The sequence below is a fragment of the Cyprinus carpio genome, unplaced genomic scaffold (assembly GCF_018340385.1).
Source record: "Cyprinus carpio isolate SPL01 unplaced genomic scaffold, ASM1834038v1 S000002036, whole genome shotgun sequence".
In the NCBI taxonomy this organism is placed as follows: domain Eukaryota; kingdom Metazoa; phylum Chordata; class Actinopteri; order Cypriniformes; family Cyprinidae; genus Cyprinus; species Cyprinus carpio.
The window spans coordinates 1-6,038 of NW_024874750.1; the positions used below are offsets into that span (position 1 = coordinate 1).

The 6,038-nt window shown below is 45.9% G+C and overlaps 3 non-coding genes across 3 annotated transcripts; all 3 read right to left on the reverse strand.

Moving 5' to 3' along the window:
• Positions 1 to 1,570: 1,570 nt before the first annotated feature.
• On the reverse strand, positions 1,571 to 1,645 carry trnav-aac. Its single transcript has one exon. It is a non-coding gene; the product is annotated as a tRNA-Val (tRNA).
• Positions 1,646 to 2,542: 897 nt separating this feature from the next.
• On the reverse strand, positions 2,543 to 2,616 carry trnav-aac. Its single transcript has one exon. It is a non-coding gene; the product is annotated as a tRNA-Val (tRNA).
• Positions 2,617 to 4,298: 1,682 nt separating this feature from the next.
• On the reverse strand, positions 4,299 to 4,372 carry trnav-cac. Its single transcript has one exon. It is a non-coding gene; the product is annotated as a tRNA-Val (tRNA).
• Between the last annotated feature and the right edge of the window lie 1,666 nt (positions 4,373 to 6,038).

Below are 6,038 nucleotides of genomic sequence, written 5' to 3' on the forward strand. Positions count from 1 at the left end.
CCTCTGGATGTGCTCATTGGGAAATATTATACCGTGGTCTGACCTTCCTTCACGCACGCCTCTTGGAACACGAATCAAATTACAGATTGCCTTGTGCTGTTCAGTCTGCAAATACCTTCTATTTTTAGCGGCAAACCAAGCATTTTTCCAGTTTGTCTGTGGGAAACCTCTGTGGCCGTTTCTTTTGTGCTGTTTTTTCGTCTCATTTAATTTTTTTTTAACGTTATACGAAATTGGGTCTTTGAGTCAACCAGCCATCTGTTCATTGAAAGACCTGGTCTTAAAGTAGAGAGACTGTCGGCTTGGAAGTTCTGCTGCCAAAAGTGGTTCTGGTAGCGTTGAGTTCTCCTCACAGTGAAAGACATGTACAATTGTGAAAAAGAGAGTCACACTGTTCTCCGCCCAGTTGTCGAAATGGGGACCCTCGCGTGGTGAGGCGACGTAGATAACCATACACACGGCTCACCTGCCTGCTGGAAACAGTCCGAAACACCTTTAAGTGCAGGTCGGTGAAAAGCGCCACAAAGGTTAACACTTTCTAAAGCCCACTGTAGTCTATCTAAAAGGGTTAAATATTTTCTTTCAAAAGGATCAGCTGTTTTCTGCCTCGGTTTGAACGAGGGACCTTCGCGTGTTAGGCGGAAAGTTGATGAACACTACACTCAGAAAAACTCCTCAATTCCTCTGTAGTGCATTTGGGAACTATTTTACCTGTGATGTCCCAAAAAATCAAATTAGACAAATCTGGCGGTAAAAGCCCACACAAAAGGTACAGAGCTATAATTCGGCCCATGGCAATCTGCGCGGGAATTTCCTGAAAAAATCTACACCTTAACTTACACCTCGGAATCAGGCCTTTGCGGCCGGGGACCACCTGCTTGCTGAACCTTCCAATTCAGCGGGAAGAGCAAAAGCCTTCCTCACCAATAAAGCCCCGGTTTGAACTGGGGACCTTTTCGTGTAAAGGAAGCGAGGCGTGATAGCCTCTACACTCACGAGAAACCGGCAACCCAGGTTGTATGTGGCCTTTCAGCGCCGCGCTTCTTGGAACGAATCCAAATTACAGATGCGTTGTGCTGCTCAGTCTGTAAATACCTTCTATTTTTTAGCGGCAAACAGAAGCATTTTTTCCAGTTGTCTGCGAGGAATCCCTCTGTGGTCGTTTCCTTTGTGCTGCTGTTTCTGCCCCATTTAATTTTTAAACTATACCTAAATATTACTTTGAGCTTCACCTCAGCCATCTGTTCATTGAAACTACCTGGTTAAAAGTATAGAGACTGTCGGCGTGGAATTTACTGTGCCAAAGTCTGGATGCGTTGAGCCTCCTCCTCAACATGAAAGCCACAATTGTACAATTGGGAAAAAGAGAGTCACTGTTACGCCCAGTTTCGAACTGCGGGACTTTACGTGTGCAGGCGATGAACGTGATAAAATACACTACGGAACCTGCCTGCTGAAAACAGTCGAAACTTAAGTGCCGGCTCGGCAGTCTGAAAAGCGACACAAAGGAACACTCTAAAGCCCACTGTAGTCTAAAAGGGGTTCATACTTTTCTTCAAAAGGGATCAGCTGTCTTCTGCTCGGTTTCGAACCGAGGACCCTTTCGCGTGTTAGGCGAACGTGATGACCACTACACTACAGAAACTCGTCTATTACTCTGTAGTGCTCATTTGGGAAATATTTATACTTGATGTGCCCTTAAGCAAATAGACACATTGCGAAATCCCACACACAAACAGGAAGAGTTAATTCGGCTGGCAGTCCCTCTGGCGAATTCCTGAAAAATCTCCCTTAACTTCCCTTGGAATTAAGGCCTTGCAGCATGCGACCAACTGCTTACAAGATCAGCCAATTCAGCACAGACGAACAAAGCCTTTATCTGTCTCCGCCCAGTTTCGAACTGGGGACCTTCGTGGTAAGGCGAAGTCGATAAACCTCTACACTACGGGAAACAACTGGGCAACCAAGGTGTGTATGACCTTTCAACGCAACGCCTCTTGGAACACGAATCAAATTACAGAATTGCCTCCCTTGTGTGTTCAGTCTGCAAATACCTTCTATTTTTTTTAGCGGGCCACACCAGCATTTTTACAGTTGTCGCGGGAAACCTCTGTTGGCCGTTTCTTTTGTGCTGTTTTGTGTATCATTTAACAGTTTTTTTTTTTAATACGTAATAGAAATATTGGGTATTTGAGTTCACCAGCAATCCCTGTTCATGAAACTACCGGGTTAAAAGTATAGAGACTGTCGGCGTGAACCAGTTATGCTGCCAAAGTCTTGGTTAGCGTTGGTTCCCTCCTCAAACAGAAAGCCAATTGTACAATGATGACAAAGAGAGTCCACTGTTCCCGCCAGTTTCGAACTGGGGACCTTTCGCGTGGGAGTCGAACCGTGATAACCAGTACCACTACGGAAACAGACTGCTGAAAAACAGTCCGAAATCCTTTTAAGGGCAGGTAGGTGAAAAGCGCACAAATGGTAACACTTTCTGACAGCCACAAGTAGTCAAAAGGGGTTCATATTTTTCTTCAAAAGGATCAGCTGTTTCTGCTTGGTTTCGAACCGAGGACCTTTCGCGTGTTAGGGCGAACGTGATGACCACTACACTACAGAAACTCCTCAATTCCTCTGTAGTGCTCATTTGGGAAATATTTATACCGTGATGTGCCCAAAAGCAAATAGAGCAATCTGCGTAAATCCCACACACAACAGGACAGAGGTAATTCGGCATGGCAGTCTGCGCAGAAATTACTGAAAAATCTCCCCATTAACTTACCTTGGAATTAAGGCCTTTGCCGGCGGGGCCCACCTGCTTACAGCTTAGCCAATTCAGCACAGAAAGAACAAACCCTTCATCTGTCTCCCGCCCCGTTTCGAACTGGGGACCGTTCTGTCGTGGTAGGCGAACGTGATAACTCTCACACCTACGGGAAACCGGCAACCAAGGTTGTCGTCTGACCATTTCAACGCACCCGCATCTTGGACCACGAATCAAATTACAGATGCTTGTGCTGTCAGCTGCAAAACCTTCTATCTTTTCGCGGCCAAACACAAGCATTTTTCCCAGTTGTCTGCAGGCACCTTCTGTGCGCCCGTTTCTTTTGTGCTGCTTTTTCGTTCATTTTCCTTTTTTTTCAACGTTATACGAAATTGGGATTTGAGTTGCACCCACGCCATTGTTCAGTGAAACTACCGGGGTTCAAAAGGAGAGAGATGTAGGCTTCGTGACGATACCGCTGCAAAGTTGGTAGAGTTGAGGTCCTCCTCAAAGAAAGGCCAATTCGTACAATTGTGACAAAAGAGCGTCACTGTTCCCGCCCAGTTTCGCAACTGGGCGACTCTTCGCGTGTGAGGCGAACGTGTAATCACACTACACACAAAATACGGGAAAAACTCCGTCCTGCTGAAAACAGTCCCGAAAACAACTTTAAGGTGAGGCTCGGTGATCTAGCGCACAAAGGTCACACTTTCTAAAGCCACTGAGCTTTAAAAGGGGGGTTTCATATTTTCTTCAACAGGGACAGCTGTTTCTGCTCGGTTTTCGAACAGAGGACTTAGCGTGTAGGCGAGTAGATGAACACTACACTACAGAAAATCCTCAATTCTTGTAGTGTCATTTGGGAAATATTTCCTACGTGATGTGCCCAAAGCAAATAGACAATTGCGTAAATCACCACACACAACGGGACAGAGTTAATTCGCATGGCAGTCTGCGCAGAGAATTCCCCCTGAAAATCTCCCCTTATACTTACCCTTGGAATTAAGGCTTGCAGACCGTGGACACCCAACCTGCTTAACCAGATAGCCAATTCAGCCACAGAACGAAACAAAAGCCTCAATCTGTCCGCCAGTTTCGAACTGGGGACCTTTCGCGTGTAAGGCGAACGTTGATGAACCTCGACACTAACGGAAACGGCAACCAAGGTTGTGTCTGACCTTTTCAACACACGCCTCTTGGAACACGAAATCAAATTACAGGGTATTGCTTAGCTAACTGTTCGTGGTCTGCCAATACCTTCTATTTTATAGCGGCAACCAAGCATTTTTCCCAGTTGTCTGCGGGAAACCTCGTGGGTGGGCTTTTTCTTTTTTGTGCTGTTTTTTTCGTCTCATTTAATTTTTTTTTTTTAAACGTTATACGAAATATTGGGTCTTTGAGTTCACCAGCCATCTGTTCATTGAAACTACCTGGTTAAAAGTATAGAGACTGTCGGCGTGGAAGTACTGCTGGCCAGTTTGGTAGCGTGAGTCCCCTCAACAGAGAAGCCAATTGTACAATTGTGAAAAAGAGAGTCACGTGTTCCCGCCCAGTTTCGAACTGGGGACCTTTCGCGTGTGAGGCGAACGTGATAACCACTACACTACGGAAAACCTGCTCGGTTGAAATGGCCCCAAAACTTTTGGCGCAGGCTCGGGTGAAAGCGCCATTGTGCTGTAACACTTCTAAAGCCCACTGTGAAGCAAAAGGGTTCATATACTTTTCTTCAAAAGGGGATCAGCTGTTTGCTCGGTTTCGAACCTAGGACCTTTCGCGTGTTAGGCGAACGTGATGGACCACTACACTACAGAAACTCCTCAATTCCTCTGTAGTGCTCATTTGGGAAATATTTATACCGTGATGTGCCCAAAGCAAATAGACAATCTGCGGTACAATCCCACAACAACAGGAACCAGGTAATCGGCATGGCAGTTCATGCGCAATTCATGAAAAATCGCCCCTTACTACCTTCGGAATGAAGGCCTTTGCAGGTGGACACTGCCTTACCAGATAGCCAATTCAGCACAGAAAGAACAAAAGCGGTCATCTGTCTCCGCCAGTTTCGAAACTGGGGACCTTTGCGTGTAAGGCGAAAGTTGATAACAGTAACACTACGGACACCGGCAAACCCAGGTGTGTCTGACCTTTTCAACGCACGCCTCCTGGAACACGAATCACATTCAGATTCGCCTTGTCTTGTTCAGTCTGCAGATACCTTCTATTGTGCGCTCAAACCAAGCATTTTTCCAGTTGTCGCAGGAAACCCTCTGTGGACGTTTCTTTTGTGCTGTTTTTTCGTTCATGTAATTTTTTTTTTAACGTATTCGAAAATTGGGTCTTTGAGTTCACCAGCCATCCTTTTCATTGAAACTAACCGTGGTTAAAAGTATAGAGACTGTCGGCGGGAAGTTTAATGCTGCCAAAGTCTTGGTGCGTTGAGTTCCTCCTCAGCAGAAAGCCAATTGTACAATTGTGAAAGAAGTCCCTGTTCCCAGTTTCAGACTGGGGACCTTTCGCGTGGTGTGAGGCAGACGTGATAATCTTTTCACACTACGGAAACCTGCCTTCAGCAAAACAGTCAGAAACCTTTAAGTGCAGGCTCGGTGAAAAGCGCACCAAGGTGTAACAGCTTTCTAAAGCCCAACTGTTATCTAAAAGTGGTGTTCATACTTTCACTTCAATAAGGATCTACTGTTCTGCTCTTTGTCGAGACCGAGGACCTTTCTTCGTGTTAGGCGAACGTGATGACGCACTACACTACGAAAACTCCTCGATTCCTCTGTAGTGCTCATTTGGGAAATAATTTATACCGTGATGTGCCCAAAAGCAAATAGACAATCTGCGTAAATCCCACACACAACAGGACAGAGTTAATTCGGCATGGCAGTCTGCGCAGAATTTCCTGAGAAAATCTCCCCTTAACTTACCTTGGAATTAAGGCCTTTGCAGCGTGGACCACCTGCTTACAGATAGCCAATTCAGCACAGAAAGACCAAAGCCTTATTCTGTCTACGCCCCAGTTCGAAACGGGGGACCTTGCGCGTGTAACGGCGAACGTTGATCACCTCTACACTACGGAACAACCCCGGAACCAAGGTTGTTCTGACCTGTTCAACGCAACCGGCCCTCTTGGACCGAATCCAAATTACAGATTGCTTGTGCGGTTCACGTCTGCAAATACTTCTATTTTAGCGGCCAAACCAAGCATTTTCTTCAAGTTGTCAGGGAAACTCTGTGCCGTTTTCTTTTGTGCTGTTTTTTCGTCTCATTTAATTTTTTT